The sequence below is a fragment of the Bos javanicus genome, chromosome 5 (assembly GCF_032452875.1).
Source record: "Bos javanicus breed banteng chromosome 5, ARS-OSU_banteng_1.0, whole genome shotgun sequence".
NCBI lineage: Eukaryota > Metazoa > Chordata > Mammalia > Artiodactyla > Bovidae > Bos > Bos javanicus.
This window is the reverse complement of record NC_083872.1, coordinates 75,070,489-75,089,715: the sequence shown is the minus strand read 5'-3', so window position 1 is coordinate 75,089,715 and position 19,227 is coordinate 75,070,489. Positions and strand designations below refer to the sequence as shown.

The window sequence follows — 19,227 nt, the reverse complement described above, 5'->3', positions numbered from 1 at the left end:
GTCAAATGGATGTTTGCAGGATGTGAGCTGCTGACATTCTCCCACAAAACACAAGTCCCTGAGTTCCTGGAATAGCACCCCCGCCTCTCCTCTCCTTCAGCTCCCTTACGTGCAAAATGCAACAGGTACATACAGTTGGCTTTAAGAACAAACTATGGTTGGCTATCCTCATGGAATAATCTCCTGTCCCTCCCTCAAACCTGGAGGGAGGGGACCATAATGGACCAGGGACATTTCCAGGGGTGAAGCAGCCCTGAGGGAGGGGCAGGCGGGCCTTCATGGGGCATCCAGGTCCACTGCAGTCACTTCTGCTTGAGGCAAACCGAGAAGTTCACCAGCAGTCCAGCTGTAGGACTCTCAGACTGTGGGAACTTGACCTGCATTTCTTCATCTGTGAAACGGAGCCAGCACTCCTAGAGCTGATGTGAGATTCAACAGGAAAGGCGTGGACGGTGCCAGCACAGCCCATGCCACTCACTGAGCCCCCGTCCACAGAGGCTCTTTGCTCAGGAACCCAACAGAGGCAGGGCCAGCTCTCTGTTGCAGTCGTCTCTGAGTCGCCAGGACACTGGTTTTCTGATAAACATCTTCCATTTGGAGAGAAAAACATCTGTTGTCAGGTGGAGATAAGCCAAGGTCACAAAGGGCAGCGTGCTCTCAGCCCTTGCCACGAACTTCTGCATCCACCTCATGGCAGTGACCACCAAGGCTGGGCCTCCTCCTGTGGGCCCCCGGGACAAAAGGCGTGAGTTCTGTCCCTGCCAGCAGGGCTAAGTCCAGAGGGATCTGATCATAAGGGGTGGAGGCAGGGCTTTGAGTTGCTGAGGCATGACCTTAGGCCCCTCTTCCAGGTACCATGGGCGTAGAGAAGGAAACAGTGGGCTCTGCAGGCGAGGTCACAGAGGGCTTCTCAGAGGAGGCTTCTCAGATTCACGCTTTGCAGAAAGATTTCTCCCGGTTGGGTGCAGCAGGTGTCCTTGGCAGAAGAACCTGTGTGAGCGAATCCTGGAAGCCACATGAGCGTGGCCCTCCACAGCAGAGTATGACCAGTATGCACTGAGCAACTGGTGTGTTCTGGGACAGTACCACGTGCTGGTGGCACAAAGGTGAATGAGGCAGGCCAGCTGGTGAGTGTGGGGTTGGTGGGTGAAAAAGTGGAAATATGGAGGAGTAATTTGCCAAGGGACTCATGCTGTGTTGGTGGCAAGTCTTCCTTCAAGGCGTCTGAGGCAGGGTGGACAGAGTCAAGAAGGACGTGGAATGTCAGGACTGGAGTTGTTTCTCTAGGGTGTCAGCAGGAGGGTGGGAATAACCCAGGGTGGGGCCTGGTGGGCAGGATGTTTGTTTGAATTGAGAACTCAGAAATAAGAGTTTTGACTTTCACTTCTGCTTCCCAGAGTATGTCTGGGCCCAGAGGGTGTATGTGGTCATTGCAGAGACGCACAGCTTGTGGCTGCATTTGCACAGATGTGAACAACTGGATCTTGTTCACACTCTGACAGAGGAAGTTTCCTGAGTAAGCAGGAGGGTAAGACCCCGCCCATCCCATCTTCCCATCCTCAGGAAGACTGTCTGAGAAAAGGATGACTGTCACTAACTAACAGAAGAAGAATGTAAGCTCAGAGAGGTGAGGTCAGCACGTTAAGCAGGGGCAGAGCCTGGATGTGGAGGCGGGTGTGGCTGAGGGCTTCCTCCCAGCCAAGGGACCCTAAAGAGAGCAGAGGGGGGGCCACACCTGCTCAGGTGGCCTCAGCTCAGGATGTGGACTCCTGAGACATGAACAGCAACGCCAGAAGGAAGGTGTATGTTCCGGGTACTCAGCCATTAAGGAAGCAGACGGGGTGGAGGAGGACAAGGAGTCAGAGCCTCTTCTCCTATAACCTGGCCACCTTGAAGCTGTCCCAAGGGTGCTAGGCTAGGGTTGATGGGGGAACGGGGTTTTTTTTTAGATACAAGGGATCAAGGTTTGTTGAAAAACCCTGCCTCTGAGTGCTAGGCTCAGTGCCAGGCCCTGGGGGACACTGCAGCCTGGAGACGGGCAGGACACCAAGCGTGGAGTCGAAGGGCGTTGGCTTCCTGTGTTTGCCAAGCCCTCTGCTCTGTGGGTGATGGGAGGTCCTGTGTGGGGAAGGTGGCCCTGCTGGAAGAAGTGAGAAGGGCTCACTGCACAAGGTTCACATACATCCCGGTGTTGCAATATTAAGATAAAAAGCAGAACTCTACAGACATCAGTATAATAGCCTTTTCTAAATCCAGCTTGAACATCTGGGAGTTCATGGCTCACATACTGTTGAAGCCTGTCTTGGAGAATTTTGAATATCGTTTGGCTAGCATGTGAGATGAGTGCAATTGTGCGGTAGTTTGAGCATTCTTTGGCATTGCCTTTCTTTCTGACTGGAATGAAAACTGACCTTTTCCAGTCCAGTGGCCGCTGCTGAGTTTCTTTCAGTCCCTTCAGTTTTTCTCTCTGGTTTACGTTGGATCCTTTTGAATGATTGATTGATTAGGATCTTTAGTTTCTTCTCCATTCTCCTTCTCTTTCCCCATTCTCCTCTCTGTCCCCCCCACCCTTCTCCCCTCCCTCCCTTTCTAATTTTAACAGGAGGACTGGGGTTGTGCTGTGTCATCGAGAAGCTGCTTGTTTCATGTCCCCATAAGGGGTCCCACCCCTTATATTTTGAACAGGCTGTGCCCAGGAGGGCAGAGGGTGCCCAGAGGCCCTGGACAGGAGGAGAAGCAGAGAAGAGACAGGGCCCCTGATGATGCGGGAAGGGTTCGCAGACCTGGAGAAACTGAGAAAAAAGGGACCACGACCAGGAAAGTGCCACCTTCAAGAGGAGCTGGAGAGCAACTAGGGGAAGGTGGCAGAGAGAGGCTTGGAGCTGGGCCTCCAGGGACAAGTAACCCGTCACATGGTGAGGCCAGTGGGGAAACACATGTTGTGGGGAGGGGCAGCCTGTGCCAAGTGAGGTGTCAGTCTCATGTAGCAGGCCCTGTGGAGACAGAGAGTGTGAGGAAGACAGGAGCCGGGGCAGTCGGGAGGATCCTGGTGCTCGGCCAGGGACTTTCTTAACGCCCCTTTCCCTTCCCAGGGAGGGTGACTGCAGGCACAGGAGGGAGATGGATGGTGAGAATCTGTCTGCCCACGAGAAGGGAAGGGATGCGTGACTGGCCATGCAGCTGGGCAGGGTCAGGCTTCTCCAGGGTCCTCCCCTCTCCCACCAACAGCCTTCCGAAAGGGACCAATCAGAGGCTAACAGAGGAGGAAGCCCTGGATAGGAATCCAGCAGAGGAAGCACTATCAGCATCCACATGCATCTGAGGCCCCAGACAAGGCTCAGGAAGAGGCCAAGAATGGGAGGGAAGGACGGAAGGATGAATCAAGTGTTCAAGGCATTTACAGTTGTTTGTCATTATCCAGGAGCCAGCCCTTCTGTCTGAGCCCTCCTCTTCTTTCTACTTGACTCTGTTCTCATGTTTCATGATTTCAATAGGCTGACCTGGCTCCTGAAGTCTTGCAGCTTTGGGGCAGAGGAGGAGGCAGGGGACCAGCGGGCTCTCCTCTTCCATCTACTTGAAGGAGGGCCTGCCTTTGTGAATTCTCTCCCATCCACATGATGGTGCCTCCAGCCTTTGACACAAGGCACACTCCCTAAAAATAAGCTGATGGTTAATCTTCCTGAGGGAGAGCTGTGAACATCTCAGAGGAAGGTACAGAAAGCAAGATTCTAGGCTTGGAGCTTAGGTGAGGGGATTTAGGGGAAGCTCTAAGGAAATGGGGCTGCTCTAGATTGGGAGCTGCAGAGAATGGAAGGCAGCACTACCAACGGGCTCTCAACACCTCATCTATGGAGAGGGGAGAGCAGAGCAAGGCTGAAGGTGTGATTGGTAAGAAGGAGCAGTCCTGCTTTTCAGCCAGGGGAGGGGGCGTGGTGTTGGGGGGCGCAGTGACAGGTGTTTGCTGTCTCCTTCTCTCCTGCTCTCAGGGTGACCCTGTATGAGGCTGCAGTTCTGTGAGAGCCTTTACATCCAACGGGAGAAGAGCAGCACCCTGTTGTGACACCAGGCCAGCCTCCGGATGTCAGGGATTCTTTCTTTCTCAATCCTTTATAAACATTCGTGTAAATAAACAGCAAGGAACATACCCATAGCCGTCAAGACTCCTCTTATTATTAAATTCAATTACAACAAAATACTTCCCATTTCATTTACTCTTCGTTGCACCATAGAAACAAAAGAAAGATACCAGCTCAGTTGTGTCCAACTCTTTGCAGCCTCATGGACTGTAGCCCTCCCAGCTCCTCTGTGCATGAGATTTCCCAGGCAAGAATACTGGAGTGGGCAAGCATTTCTTTCTCCAGTGGATTCTCTCTGCCCAGGAATCAATCCCATTTCTCTTTCGTCTTGCGTCTCCTGCATAACCACTAACATTCTTTTTAACCTTTATGTCTCTCTTTTCGGCCACACTTTTCTAAACTCCTCTCCTTTGAATATTATTATGAACTCATGGCCTTTCACAGACTCAGCCTGTCTCATTGAAACATTCATAGCAATCATTCTCTTTTACTGTTATTAGTATATGTGGGTGCCCCCTTATGACCACTTCTCTGATCATCTTCAAGAGCATCCTTGTCTTTGCAGAAGCAGAGATGCCATTCTCTGGAACTCACCTCCCCTACAAGGGGTCTTCCTTCCTTTGAGTGGACGGAAGCCCATGGCTGCACATGTGGGTGGGCAAGATGCTGCCGGAAAATATCTGTCCGAGGCACACATTTCTTCTTGTCATTTAATTCAGCTTCTTCCATCATCTTTAAGGTGGTAGCACTAGAAACCACCCCATTCTTTGGGTTACTGACTGCTATAAAGTGACTGTTGCTGTTTTAGAGTAAAACAATCCAGTCCTAAGTACATATGGTTAAAACCTCATATGTACCATATGAGGGTTCTGCTCATTCCTTCCCAAGGAAAAGCTTCTTTAGATAGTTAATCAGTGTCTTTCAATGCTATTACTACATTGGGAGCTGCAACAGTGTGAGAATGTGTGCCCAGGAGACAGGAACCTGGACTTGGAGTCTGGCTCTAGCACTAGCTGTGTGCTTTGAGTACATTGCTTCACCTCTCTGAGCTTCAGTTTCCTTTCTTATAGGATCATTGTGAGAATTAAAAGGAAGTGAATTCATACCAAGCAGTTGGGAAGGTTCCTGGTGCAAAGTGGGAAGTCATCAATCACAATAGCTAACAAGTGGTAAGTATTGCATTTTGCTTTTTCTTGACTTAAATTTGATAGTATTTATTTACTTCTTATTAGGAAAAATAAGGATTTCATTTATTTGTATACTTTCTATTATACCTTTCCCCTTCTTCGCCTTTTATCATTATTCTACTAATTGTATATCCTCTGTTATGAAGCTTTGTACTTGTAAGCACTTTATTTACATCTTTGTTTTTTATGCTCTCGACTGGACCTACTATTTCTTGATTCCCACCTTTGTAAACTGAGATATTAATCCTCCTCCCTTCAGTATCTTAGCTCCCAAGTTCTAGAAGTATCGATGCATGGTACTGGATGCTTGGGGCTAGTGCACTGGGACGACCCAGAGGGATGGTATGGGGAGGGAGGAGGGAGGAGGGTTCAGGATGGGGAACACATGTATACCTGTGGCGGATTCATTTTGATATTTGGCAAAACTAATACAATTATGTAAAGTTCAAAAATAAAATTTAAAAAAAAAGAAAAGTAAAAAAAAATAAATAAAAGATAAAGGTTATTTTATTAAGATAAAGGTTATTTTATAATGAGTATAAATGAAGTAAAACAAGGATTTTTGACTCACTAATAAACCTGTGAGTTAATACACCTGTGAGTTATATCATATTATATATATATTAATAGTACTTCATTTTAAAACTCTCTCCAAAGGACTTGGACATAGATATATTTACGGATTTTTTTTTTTTATCAAACAAAAGAGTTTACAATTTTTGGTGATATTTTAATACATTTTTAAGAGCTAACTTGTACCAAATAGCTGTACATGCTTCTCAGCAGTTCACTTCAGTTCAGTTCAGTCGCTCAGTCGTGTCCGACTCTTTGCGACCCCATGAACTGCAGCACGCCAGGACTCCCTGTCCATCACCAACTCCCAGAGCCTACCCAAACTCATGTCCTTTGAGTCAGTGATGCCATCCAACCATCTCATCCTCTGTTGTCCCCTTCTCCTCCTGAGCTTTAGTTTTTCCTGATGTTTCTAACTGGCTTCCTTTTCACCCCTTGCACTGTTTATCTTCAGCATTTCCTCCATTTCTTTCCAACGGTGCCTCATGTGGTACCGAGTCTCCTGTCCCCACAGACTCTGGACTTTTTACCCCATTCTGAACTGGTTTCTCTCTAGATCTGCCGTGTGCCCAGCTGTGATCCTTGGATTCCCTTCTCTCTGGGTTGGTGTTCCTGATTCCTGGATCACATTCAGGAATCTTTCTTTCTCTTGGTTATCCTTTGCATCATCACACACACACATCTTTTCTTTCCCTCTGCACCTCACTCTCAAGTAACTTGCTCAGGAACGACTGTGAATAGCAACGTTTCTATTCTCCATTTAGCTCCATTTCTTCTGTCATTTAAAAAAATTTCTGGAAGCTTTTTTTGACCTTCTTTTCCAATCTTTCTTTAGACTTACTTGGTAAACACATTAATTCCCAAGATTTTTTTGTCTGTTTAATTTCTTCTCACTTCTCAGTGCATCTCATTTTATGAATAAAAATCCTTTCTAATTGACTTAACGACCTGGGTTCAAGTTTTAAAAATTATGTTCTTCCTTCAAAATTGTCCATCCATCTCTTCTGGTGTCATTTCTCATCTGTTTGTCTAAGTCACCCTTTTTCACATTGTCATTGTTTCTATGTATCTAATCCTGGATGACCCATTCATATTTAAGAGGGAGTAAAGTTGACTGGTAAGCTGCCCTGTAGAGTGCTTGCCTGCTGCTGCTGCTGCTAAGTCGCTTCAGTCATGTCCGACTCTGTGTGACCCCATAGGCAGCAGCCCACCAGGCTCCCCTGTCCCTGGGATTCTGCCAGAATCCAGGCAAGAACACTGGAGTGGGTTGCCATTTCCTTCTCCAATGCATGAAAGTGAAAAGTGAAAGTGAAGTCGCTCAGTCGTGTCCGACTCTTAGCCACCCCATGGACTGCAGCCCACCAGGCTCCTCCATCCATGGGATTTTTCAGGCAAGAGTACTGGAGTGGGTTGCCATTGCCTTCTCCAAGAGTGCTTGCCTGAGGACCCCTAAATTCCAGAATACAGAAATATTTTTTCTGGAGTCTCTGAATTAAGATTTTCCTCCGTCTGGTGTGGATTTGGGTGAATATGTGATGGGATGTGGGTTGCTGGGACTATCCCCTGCTTTCTCCTTCTGTGTCACTCTCATTTTGCTCTAAGTAAGCATTCCTCTAGCCTGTACACCTTCTCTCTGTTTCTTTCCTCCACTCCTCTTTATTCAGCAGTCACTTCTTCATCCAATCAGTCTTCAAACTATTGCTGAAGACTCTGGGCTCCTGCTGCCCACATTCCTGGCTTTATATTAGCAGCAGAGCACCGAGAGGCAAGGTATGGGCTCTTGAGCCCAGAAAGTGGGTTGAAACCTAGTCTGTCATGGACAAGATTTCTGACCTTGGGCAAGTCACGTAACATCTATGAAGAAAGGAGAGGAGTTGGGGTATATACCTCAAGGGTTACTGGAATGATCCAAATTATATTCGGTAAAGTCTTAGATCAACTATCAGTACAGAACAAAGACCACAAGCACAGAGACGCCTCCTATCAGTAGCCATTATTACAACTGTAAGCATGTTTCCTATCATTTCAGTAAGGTCTCAGGAGGAGGAGCTGATAAATGCACTTTTGTCTTCTTACAATACTGCTGAATGTAATCAATGTTTGCTTCCTTTCATTATCTACCAAGGCAATGTAATCCCGAAGAGAATTTAAAAATTCTCTCTCAATAAAGATCTGTTTTAAAGTAGAGACTTCTGAGAATTGGCAAGATTAAAAGAATTGACACCCTCATATATGAATATAACTGTAATAAATTGGTGCAATTTTTTGGCACAACAGAGCGACTCTAGGTATGAAAATATTTAAAATGTTTAGAGCTCTGACCAAATCATTCTACTTCCAGAAACAGCTTAAGGACACTGTCTGAAGTACACGCAAAGTTTCATACAAGAAGCGTGTTCTTTACACTATTATTTACACAAACAATTAGAAACACCCCAAAGTGCCACAGTCAGGGGAGGACCACAGAGAGGACTGGGCACCATCCAGGTCCTCAGCTGCCCAGGGCAGGGCTGCAGGGAGGGGGCTTGTGGGAGAAAGCTTCCTGCAGAAGGAAGGAGGACGTGGGCTGTGGGAGCTGCAGCACCAGAAACTTTATCAAGGCAGAGATTCAGGCACAGGGAGCAAGACATCATTTTGGAATAAAAAGAGTCATTTACCAATTAACATATATCCCCAGGTAAGTATTTTTGAATATTGTTGAGAGTACAGCATAGTTATCATTAACCTGCTATTTGAATCAGAAAGACTTGGGTTCAAGTCCAGACTCTGGCACCAGCCTGAAGTCTTAGGCTGACCCATGTTTAGGTGAGTTTCAGGAGCCTGCACATCATAGACACTGAATCAATAGTAGTTATTACCAATTATGACACAGGTGTCCCGACCTCACATAATTCCCAGAGTATTCCTTTCTATGCTCCTTTCTATGTGCTCTTCATCTCTGGTTTTACTGCTCCTATAACTTCACAGATGGCTGTCTCCTGTCTGATTACCTTCTCCCTGTGCCCCAACAGGAGAGCAGGACTCTGACTCAGCTTGGAAGGAGCTGTAGGAGGTGAGTGACTTTTCTTAACTAACAGCCAGCAGAGCCCAGAGGACAGGGAAATGCAGAGTGTTAAGTCCCTGGTGGCACTGGTGGCCATCCCAGGGGAACCCACCAGAGGCCTCCCCCTCGCTGCTCCCTGCAGCCAATGCTCACTCGTGATCTAGCCCGTGATCTAGCCCACAGTCTGTTTTCTCTTCCCCAAGGGTGAAGCCACACCTCCTTCCAGCCTGACTTGGACGGGTGAGCCGAAGGGACATCTCCAAAACCCTGCTGCTGCCATCATGAGCTCGATAGACCTCTTTTACTGCTCAGGTAGTCAGCTGTCTCTTGTCTGGCTGGTTTCCACTTGTGATCCAGAATTGAGGGTGGTGCCTCCAGGCTGAGACAACCCACAAAGGAATCAAAAACCAAGAAGGGGGTGGCTAAGCATTCCGGAGTCCTCCAGAGAGGCCAGGGGAGCCCCCTGCATTCAGGGTTCTATCTGTACAGCCTCAATCCCAGCCCTCTCCTCAGGGCACCAGAGCACGCTGTCTACTTCCTCCTCCACTGCCATCCAGCAAGGGACTCAGAAGTGAGGCCAAGACAGCCCGCGGTGAGGGGGACAGCTGGTAGGGATCCCCAAGGTCAGGCGGGAGAGGGAGGGGAGGTCCCCCAACATCCCTGGAGCTTCTCCTGCCCTCTCCCTTGCTCCAAGCCTCCTTGTGCTCCCAGACCCTGGGGTGTCACCACAGAGGCTGTTTCCTCCAGTTCTCGCCCTGCCACCCCTCCACCTCAGCCACTCCACAAGGGTTAGGGGACCCTGAATTGAACTCAGGTCAGGACTGTGCCACCTCAGTCCTCAGGGAGGGGTGGTCAGAGCTTTAACATATGAACTGGGGCAGAGGGGACACATATGTTCCACCCATAATACCAGGGACCTTTGGTCAGGAAGATGGACCTTAAACATTTTCAGTTCAGTTCAGTTCAGGCGCTCAGTTGTGTCCAACTCTTTGCAACCCATGGACTGCAGCACGCCAGGCCTCACTGTCCATCACCAACTCACAGAGTTTACTCAAACTCACGTTCATTGAGTTAGTGATACCATCCAACCATCTCATCCTCTGTTTTCCCCTTCTCTTCCCGCCTTCAATCTTTCCCACCATTAAGGTCTTTTCAAATGAGTCAGTTCTTCGCGTCAGGTGGCCAAAGTATTAGAGTTTCAGCCTCAGAATCAGAACCTCCAGTGAATATTCAGGACTGATTTCCTTTAGGATGGACTGGTTGGATCTCCTTGCTGTCCAAGGGACTTTCAAGAGTCTTCTCCAACACTATAGTTCAAAAGCATCAATTCTTTGGCACTCAGCTTTCTTTGTAGTCCAACTCTCACATCCATACATGACTACTGGAAAACCACGGCTTTGACTAGACAGACCTTTGTTGGCAAAGTAATATCTCTGCTTTTTAATATGCTGTCTCAAATCAGATCGGATCAGATCAGTCACTCAGTCGGGTCCCACTCTTTGCGACCCCATGAATCACAGCACGCCAGGCCTCCCTGTCCATCACCAACTCCTGGAGTTCACTGAGACTCACGTCCATCGAGTCAGTGATGTGATCCAGCCATCTCATCCTCTGTCGTCCCCTTCTCCTCTTGCCCCCAATCCCTCCCAGCATCAGAGTCTTTTCCAATGAGTCAACTCTTCGCATGAGGTGGCCAAAGTACTGGAGTTTCAGCTTTAGCATCATTCCTTCCAAAGAAATCCCAGGGCTGATCTCCTTCAGAATGGACTGGTTGGATCTCCTTGCAGTCCAATGGACTCTCAAGAGTCTTCTCCAACAACACCACCACCACAAAAGCATCAATTCTTTGGTGCTCAGCTTTCTTCACAGTCCAACTCTCACATCCATACATAACCACAGGAAAAACCATAGCCTTGACTAGATGAACCTTTGTTGGCAAAGTAATGTCTCTGCTTTTGAATATGCTATCTAGTTTGATCATAACTTTCCTTCCAAGGAGTAAGCGTCTTTTAATTTCATGGCTGCAGTCACCATCTGCAGTGATTTTGGAGCCCAGAAAAATAAAGTCTGACACTGTTTCCACTGTTTCCCCATCTATTTTTCATGAAGTGATGGGACCGGATGCCATGATCTTCGTTTTCTGAATGTTGAGCTTTAAGCCAACTTTTTCACTCTCCACTTTCACTTTTATCAAGAGGCTTTTTAGTTCCTCTTCACTTTCTGCCATAAGGGTGGTGTCATCTGCATATCTGAGGTTAGTGATATTTCTCCTGGCAAAATGATTCCAGCTTGTGTTTCTTCCAGTCCAGCGTTTCTCATGATCTACTCTGCGTATAAGTTAAATAAGCAGGGTGACAATATACAGCCTTGACGTACTCCTTTTCCTATTTGGAACCAGTCTGTTGTTCCATGTCCAGTTCTAACTGTTGTTTCCTGACCTGCATACAGATTTCTCAAGAGGCAGATCAGGTGGTCTGGTAGTCCCACCTTTTCTTGTGATCCACACAGTCAAAGGCTTTGGCATAGTCAATAAAGCAGAAATAGATGTTTTTCTGGAACTCTCTTGCTTTTTCCATGACCCAGCGGATGTTGGCAATTTGATCTCTGGTTCCTCTGCCTTTTTTTAAAACCAGCTTGAACATCTGGAAGTTCACGGTTCACATATTGCTGAAGCCTGACTTGGAGAATTTTGAGCATTACTTTACCAGCATGTGAGGTGAGTGCAATTGTGTGGGTAGTTTGAGCATTCTTTGGCATTGCCTTTCTTTGGGATTGGAACAAAAATCAACCTTTTCCTGTCCTGTGGCCACTGATGAGTTTTCCAAATGTGCTGGCATATTGAGTGCAGCACTTTCATAGCATCATCTTTCAGGATTTGAAAGAGCTCAGTGGAATTCCATCACCTCCACTAGCTTTGTTTGTAGTGATGCTTTCTAAGGCCCACTTGACTTCACATTACAGGATGTCTGGCTTTAGGTGAGCGATCACACCATCATGATTATCTGGGTTGTGAAGATCTTTCTTGTACAGTTCTTCTGTGTATTCTTGCCATCTCTTCTTAATACCTACTGCTTCTGTTAGGTCATACCATTTCTGTCCTTTATCGAGCCATCTCTGCCTGAAATGTTCCCTTGGTATCTCTAATTTTCTTGAAGAGATCTCTAGTCTTTCCCATTCTGTTGTTTTCCTCTATTTCTTTGCATTGATCGCTGAGGAAGGCTTTCTTATCTCTCCTTGGCTGTCTGGGGAAGCCTTACAAATAGCTGTAAAAATAGAGAAGTGAAAAGCAAAGAAGAAAAGGAAAGATATAAGCATCTGAATGCAGAGTTCCAAAGAATAGCAAGGAGAGATAAGAAAGCCTTCTCAGAAACCACTTACTTTGAACTAAAGACGACACTGGGTGCAGAATACAGGGAGAGGCAGGGGAACTAGCAATGAGACACAAAAGACAAAAGGGCTGAAAATGGGGGATAGTCAGAGAGGCAGGATCGTTGGGATCCAGGGGAAGTAGCAGGGGCTGCTCTATCGCCCTTCCTGGGGTCTGATGCCCCAGCAAAAAGAGTCTCCCCCTGGTGGTGGCCTCTAGCCCGACTTCTCCAACAACTCGCCTTTGATCCCAGCATTTTATCTTAATTAGGCTGTGAGTTCTTTTGTCTGCTTATTTCTTTAATTGAAGTAGAGTTGATTCACAATATTCTGTTAGTTCAGGTGAACATCGAAGTGATTCAATTATACATAATCTATGTATATATCTATATTCTTTTTAATTTTTTTATTACAGGTTATGATAAGATACTGACTATTATTCCCTGTGCTATACATAAAGTTCTTGTTTTTTAAATCTATTTTATGTATGGTAGTGTGCATCTGTTAATCCCACACTCCTAGTTTACCCCTCTCTCTCTTTAGTAACAACAAGTTATGTTTTCTATGACTATGAGTCTGTTTTGGTTTGTTCATAAGTTCATTTGGACTCTTCTTTTGGCCGTGCCAAGCAGTTTGTGGGATCTCAGATCCCCGATGTGGGATAAACGTGGCCATAGCAGCAAAACCACCAAATTCCAACCACTAGAGCACCAGGGAACCACCTAGACTGTTTCTTAGATTCTCCATATAAGTGATATTATGTATCTGTCTCTTCTGCCAGACTTACTTCACTTAGTATGATCACCTCTAGATCCATACATGTTACTACAAAAGGCATTGTTTCATTCTTTTTATGGCTGAGTCATATTCCATTGTTTGTATGTGCCACATTGTCTTTATCCCTTCATCTGTTGACGGACATTTAGGTTGCTTCCATGTCTTGTCTATTGTAAATAGTGCTGCTATGAACATGGGGTGCATATATCTTTTCAAATTGGAACTTTTTCTTTTACAAATGTATGCCCTGAAGTGGGATCGCTGGATCACCTGATAGCTTGATTTTTAGTTTTTAAGGAACTTCTTTACTGTTTTCCATAATGGCCACACCAATTTATATTCCCAGCAACAGTGTAGGAGGCTTGCCTTTTCTCCACATCATCTCTAATACTGATTGTCTGTAGACTTTGACTTGATGGCCCTTCTGATTGGTAGGGGGTGATCTCTTATTGTAGTTTAGATTAGCATCCACAGAGGATGAGATGGTTGGATGGCATCACTGACTCAATGGAGATGAGTTTGAGTGGACTCCGGGAGTTGGTGATGGACAGGGAGGCCTGGCGTGCTCTGGTCCATGGGGTTGTGAAGAGACGGACATGACTGACTGCCTGAACTGAACTGAATGAATAATTAGCAGTGTTCAGCCTCTTTGCATATGCTGGCTAGCCATCTGTATATCTTCTTTGAAGAGTGGTCTATGTAGAACTTCAGGCAGTGGCTCCTTGGTGATAGTGGTGGTGATGATGGTGGCGGCAGCAGTGGTGATGACAACTCAGTGGATGGAGCATCTGACAAGTATCCAGGTGCCCTTTGAGTTCAGGTGCACCGAGAGACCAGTGAAGTTCCCATGAAATTCCCAGTGTTGTGTAGGAACAGAGATTGATTTGGGATAAAGAGAAAGAAAGATGAAGCAGAAGGCATCAACAGGTCAAGGAACTATGTGGTGTGTCAAGGAGATCAACCAGCCTGGGGTCAACAGACAAGGCCTCTCTGGCCCTCAATTTCCTCCTCAGTTGGGGATGAAGCAGAAGAAGATATTCTAGGACCATCTGTCTCTCTCCACATTGTGTTCTACAGACTTTAGTTCAATAAATATGAACTGATTGACTGAGGCTTCCTTGCATTGATTGATGAGCTCAGCTGGGCTCCAGATGCCTGACCTCCTTCCCCATGAGCTGTCTCCCAGGGTCTCAGGAAGCACATCCTCCATGGCTTCTCCTGCCTGCCTGCTGGGCTCCCATAAAGTTGTTTCCCTCAGACCCTGGAGCCCCGCAGGCCCCATGGGGCACCCGGGGGAGCCCATGTCCTCTGACTTGGGCTGAGCATGGGGATATTCCTCCTCCAGCCCTGGGGACAAGGATGGACACGGGGCACCTGAGGGTGATTGAGAGCAGAGGGCTTGTGTGCAGGTGTAAGGAGGGGAGTCAGCCGTAAACAGAGGGGCAGAGACAGAGCACACGCCTTCCCCAGGCTGCCTTCACGTTTCACCAGGACTCCTGTAGGAACTTCCAAAACGGTCTTCCTGTGTTTACCTTGGGGCACTGCCCTGCCTCACCTATCTATTCCCCACATGGGCCAGAAAAACTCTTAAGAATATTGATCTTAGCTCTACCTGTTTCCCCTCCTCCACAGCTGCCTATGACTCTGAGCACAGATGCTCAAAGCCTCACTGCAGCCTAGCCTGCTGGAGCCTGCGGTCCCCCCTAGGGCAGAGCTGGATGCCAGGCTCACTCCATCCCCAGGAGCAGGACTGAGTGGCTGGGGGAAGTGGGCAGGAAGGAGGGAAAGTCCATCCAAGGCTATGTTCTGACCTGGCCACCCATCTGGGATTGCAGCTGCCTGGACCTTCTAAGGAGCCTTCATGGGGTGCCTCAGGCTCCTCCTCTCCAGGGTGGAGAGGGGAACATCTGGGTGTGGCTCTCGCCCCCATGGGCCTGCTCCACAGGGCACAACTCTCTGTGTTTCCACGTGTGGAGCATGTGAGCACCTAACAGTTTCCCATGCCTGGAGCCCAGGGCAGGAAGCCAGAGACCTGGGACCTGGAAATGATCCCAGGACATCTCCTAAGTCCCTCCCCACATGCTGCAGAGCCTTCTCCACACTTTTGTCCAAACCTCCCTCGGAAGACTTTCCTCGGTGCCTCGGACTCCCTCTCCACCCGTGTTTTCCTGAGGCTTCAACCCAGTCCTCTCATTCCTTCTTGAAGATGTCAGCAGTCATGGCCATCACCTGCCTGACCTTCAGAAATGTGAGTTCATTCCTTCATCGGTTCTTCATCAGTTCCTGGAGAATTCCCATCCTGCACAGACTTCTCTGGGCAGGGTTTCAGGCACTGGGTACAGAACCATTCTGTGTCCACCCCCATCTCCCCCCCAACCTTTAGAGCTGGACTCCATTGAGCTCAATGTGAGGCTGATGCAATTCCACGGTGACCCATTTCACGTGAGATCCTTGTAGTTCTGAGCAACAGAAACTGCATCTGGCTAAGTGAGCACAGAAGAGGGTGCACTGAGAGGGAAGAAGTCCAGATCAGAGGATAGAAAGAAGTCCCGAACGTGCACAGCTCAGGAAGGACAGGAAGCAGGACATGTCCCCCTCCAGGATCCCACAGTCTGTCCCCTGAGGTCCCGTCAGCAGGGGGCTCTGGTCCAAACACCTGGAATCTCAATGTCAAGTTCCCAAGAGACAGAATAACTTGGGCCTGGGGACAGTATTCTTGGACTAATATTTCAGGCTGAAGGATGAGGAAGATGAATGAGTAACAGGGACCTGAATCCTGGGGGAAAGTCTCAGGTAGAGAGGCTCCAGATTGAGTGCTTCCTGGATGCACACGTGCCCTCTGCCCAGACCAACAGACATGACTCTCCTCACCCTTCTGGGTCCAAGTACCCCACACATGACAGTAAGTGCACCGCCCACTTCCCCAGCTGGAGACAAACAGGAATCCCCTCCCCCTGCTGCATCTTGCAGTGATGTCAGGGTGAAGGGCCCCAGCGCGATGCCAGTGCATCTCCTGGTCCATCAGGCTCCTTTCTCAGTCTTCTGCATGTGTATTATATATGTGCAGGCAACAGGGAGGTGCAGTGAGACCCGGACCCCCAGGAACATGGCTCTCGTGATACCAGTCTTCACTGGAATCCCACTCCCTGTTCCTCTTTCCTGCGGGGAATTTCACCCCTGTAGAGCCTGGGCTGGGCCATTGCTGTGTCAGCACTGTCACCTGGGTCCTTATCAGGACCTCACTGCACCTCTGAGAGCAGGTGCTTGTCACCCCAGGAGGAAGCTGGGCCCAGGGACCAGGAGAGTGGCTGAGGCCCCTGCTGGGGAGGGCAATCCTGGGTGGGCCTACTGGGTGCCTTGAGCCTCCTCCCTGATCCATCATGTTGAGCTGATTGGTCAGGAGAACACAGGGTGTTCTGTTCCAGGAGGAAGTGAAGCAAGCATGTGGTGTTTCTGTAACACAGCTCATCCTGGGTCCAGTGCAGAGTACCCACCCCCCTGGGAGCCCAGACCATGCAGCTGTCTGTCCTCACCTGCTGTCCTGTCCCCCGTGGGGAGAGGTGGGCAGGGATGTGTGCTGCACACATGTGCCCGCCACCCAGGACCTGAGTGCCTCCGGGCAGAGCCTCTGTTGACAATTTCATGTTTCTCTCATGCCTTGGTGCTGGATATCTTTAAGATCCCGCTCCCATCTCTCAAAAATGCCTGGAAGTTCACATTAACTTGTTGTTTTTCAAAGGGTGCTGTCCTGGACTTCATACTGGTGATGACCGCTGAGTCTGGGCAGAACCCTCCCTCCAAAGATAGGGACATTGTTTTTGAAAGACAGCAGACGTGTTATGCCCAACCATTCTTTAACCTGATAATTAAAGAAGGTGTATATTTCATTATGAAAACACTACAACTAACGGTTCAGATTCAGGAAATGGGGTAAAACCTAGAGAAGTAAAATAATCCACCCAGTAAGATTATTGGCCATCTCCCTACAGTGCAGCTATGTTTTTAGAAGCAAACCTCAAAAATCTTGTCATTTCTTCTGTACATACTTCAGTTCATCCCTATATTTTAAAAAGATCTTTGCCTGGTAACTTCCCTGGTGGCTCAGAGGTTAAAGCGTCTGCCTCCAATGAGGGAGACCCAGGTTCGGTCCCTGGGTTGGGAAGATCCCCTGGAGAAGGAGATGGCAACCCACTCCAGTATTATTGCCTGGAGAATCTCATGGATGGAGGAGCCTGGTAGGCTACAGTCCACGGGGTCGCAAAGAGTCAGACACGACTGAGCGACTTTACTTCACTTGTCTGGTAGCCAGACCCTAAAGAATCTGCCCTCAATGTGGGAGACCCGAGTTCATATCCCTGGGTCAGGAAGACTTCCTGGAGAAGGGAATGGCAACCCACTCCAGGATTCTTGCCTGGAGAATTTCATGGACAGAGGAGTCTGGCGAGCTACAGTCCATGGCTTCACAAGGACTTGAACACAACTGAATGACTAACACTTCGCAAATGTCTAAGTTCGCTCTGCCCATATTGTTGGAATTTAGGCTCTTGCAACTTCCTTCCTTTTAAATAACACTGCAGTGAACATATTTGTGTATGAAGTTTCCCCCTCATCTTTGAGGCTGTTTTTCTGGGGGTGGGCCATGCAGATGACATTGTTGGGGCAAAGGGAATGAGCGCTTAAAGGCTCCATGTGTCTGACCCATCCTCCACCCTGCCACCCCCCGCCCCGGGGGTCCCTGCAGGCTGACATTCCCATCGAGGTGTGGCCAAGGCCACCTATGAGCGGATGTTCACACCACCTGGCACACAGCCCCCAAGGCTGGATCCCAGGGCGTGGACCTAATTGAACAGATGTGTCTTCAGTCTGTGGAGGTCCTGGCTTAGACGAAAGCTGGTTCTTCTCAGCAAATTGTGTTGCTTGCACAGAGTAGCTAACAACTGGTTTCACTCGGATGCTGGGTTACACCCAGTCTGGGCCCAGCCTCCTCGTCAATGACAGTTGTTGATGAGAGACTTGCCCTGTCACAGCGCTGCTCCCAAGCCACTTGTGGCCCTTGAGCGCCACCCTGCACCTGGCCCCACTTTCTTGGCTTCCCCTGCTTCGCTCCTTAGGTTCCTAAGTATGCTGAAGCCCCTCTAGACTTCACCTGTTTCAAGAAACGCTCTTTCCCTAATCACCTAGGGTAATGTACCAGAGCCCCGATATCCACTGCCCCCTTGGTTAGAAATGCACGGGGCAGAGATGCCAGCAGGTGAAATCCCTTCAGGGCCCAGGTTCTGTGTTTCTCTGCAAGTCTGACTCCTTACCTGTCCCGTGCTGGCCCCCACGTGCCCCCTTCCTGGAGTTCCTCCAGCCCGCCTTCCCTGCACCAGGAGAAGTCTGTGCGCAGAGCGTTAAGACCGATCCAGGGCCTTGGTCTTTCTCTAGGACTCCGTGGTGGCTGGGGTGGCATGTGGTCAGCAGCCAGCTCTCCTCTTCTACATCAGGGTCCTGGAGATCGAGAGCAACCTGTACCACAAGGGCCAGAGCAAGGTTTTCTTTGGGCTACTGTGCCACCCCACCTGGAGGAGGAGCAGAACCTGAAGATACCAATGTCATCATTGACTTCCAGGCCTGATGCAGGGACTACCTGGCCGGGAAGTGAGTCCCGGGACGCCCACCAGCAGCTCGGGGCTCCCAGCTGTCCTGTGTGGAGGCACTGAGGAAGCAGGGACTGGCCGCCCTCACCCAGGCAGGTGTCCCCCGGGGAGGCCCACGTGGCTTTCCCGCCCCGCTGCTTCCTGGATTTCTGCCTGAGGTTTAAAGTGAGCAGGTGGGAGTGGTGACTGTGCTCCGATTTTCCCTGCAGAAAAACCCCTGCCTCCCTCTCTTCCTCCCTGTGTCCCTTCTGTAGGTGTGACACCCAGATCTGGCTGTCCCCAGAGGACCCCGAGCTCTGAGGAAGAGGCATCCTTGAGTTCCAGCAGCTCCCGTGGGGTCAGAGGCAGACTTGTGCAGGTCAGTGGGCAGGGCAGCTGCCCGTTTGCCCCTTGACTCCTCTGTGTCTGGGTCTGGGGTTTGTGTCCTGGCCTGAGCCCTGAGCTCTGGGAACAGGGTGTCAAATGAACGTTTGCAGGATGTGAGCTGCTGACATTCTCCCACCAAACACAAGTCCCTGAGTTGCTGGAACAAAGCGCCCACCTCTCCCTTCCTCTCAGCTCCCTTA

The 19,227-nt window shown here is 48.9% G+C and overlaps 1 protein-coding gene across 7 annotated transcripts in view; it reads left to right on the top strand.

Annotated features, from left to right (window-relative positions):
* The window catches only part of LOC133247900 (apolipoprotein L3-like), an 84,901-nt gene that overhangs the window by 23,198 nt on the left and 42,476 nt on the right, over nucleotides 1-19,227 (top strand). For 2 of the 7 annotated variants that reach the window (XM_061417325.1, XM_061417324.1), the window contains exons 1-2: nucleotides 1,383-1,627; nucleotides 5,147-5,245. The exons of 2 other annotated variants lie outside the window; for them this stretch is intronic. The gene's annotated coding sequence lies outside the window, so the exon portion shown is untranslated. Of the gene's footprint in view, nucleotides 1-1,382; nucleotides 1,628-5,146; nucleotides 5,246-8,803; nucleotides 8,889-19,227 lie in introns of those variants that run through there. 3 more of the 7 variants (XM_061417326.1, XM_061417323.1, XM_061417322.1) reach the window with 3 other exon arrangements.